Here is a 1,157-nt window from a genome sequence, read left to right on the forward strand (position 1 = left end):
TTCCTTTTCTTGTGTGTGTGTGTGTGAGAGAGAGAGAAAAAGAAAGAAATAACTCCAAAAGCCCCTCAGTATCATGATTGAAATTAGTGGCACGGCTGTGGCTTCCACGGTTCTGCAACAGACAGGAACAATAACAATGAAAATCTCTGAACAAACAGCCACCCTGATGATAAAAGCTGAACTGTAGCGTAGATAGAAATGACATGTTTAGCTTTCAGTGTTTGCCTCTAATTATGCGTTCTCTTTAAATCTATCTCTTTCTATCACCCACTTCTCTAATAACTTATCCAACAACTCCTTTATTCATAAATCGTTATCATTTCCTCTCTTACTTTAGTCGTTCTGTCTGTCAGTGCCTGACCTAGTTTTGGACTCCCTCACATATACACACATACACATACATACATGATCCATGGTCCTGCAGGTGCTTACAACCCTTTAAGATTGGTTGCATTTTGATGTGGTGTTTTTATGGTCTGGGTATGTCTGGACTGCTGATTTGTGAGGCTGGAATTGGTCGAGGTTATGAAACAGCACTTTGAGACAATCAGGCAATAACAGGAAAGGCAGCCAGTGTTTAATTCCAGCCTTGCTCTCCTCTCCTCCAACCGAGGCTGTTGTTTGCTGGGTTGTGATGCAGACTCGTGCTGGCATGTTGCCCCAGACCAGACTGAAAAAAAACAACAACCCTCAAACACAGCAACACGCTGGGAAAAACAAAGACAGACACAACACAAAAACCCACAGCACATCTCAGGATGTTTCTTTTTTCCAGTGCATTTGGACTTGCTGTGCTCCCTCATCAAAGGGGTCCAAACCTATGAGAGGACAGTGAGACAGCAACAGTTGAGGCGCGGTGACAGCTCCACGCACACGCTGCGTGGAAACTTTCAACCATCTGCTCTGTCGTTATTTGTAGCCAGGCGTAAACAGTAAAAACCTGCCGCTGGGCATGTGGTGCAGGAGACGTGCGAAAGAGAACAAGGCTTGAAGCTGCAGAACAGTTTTGATCATGATAATGCTGCAGCTGATTTGAATGAAAAATTATGTGTTTGGAAAAAGAACAAAGAAGGAGGTGACAAGATGGATGTCAGCAACTGGATTGAGGAGACATCTTTTTAAATTTGATAATAAAAAACCTTCCACAAGTATGGACG

Source organism: Girardinichthys multiradiatus, chromosome 23, assembly GCF_021462225.1.
Source record: "Girardinichthys multiradiatus isolate DD_20200921_A chromosome 23, DD_fGirMul_XY1, whole genome shotgun sequence".
Lineage (NCBI taxonomy): Eukaryota > Metazoa > Chordata > Actinopteri > Cyprinodontiformes > Goodeidae > Girardinichthys > Girardinichthys multiradiatus.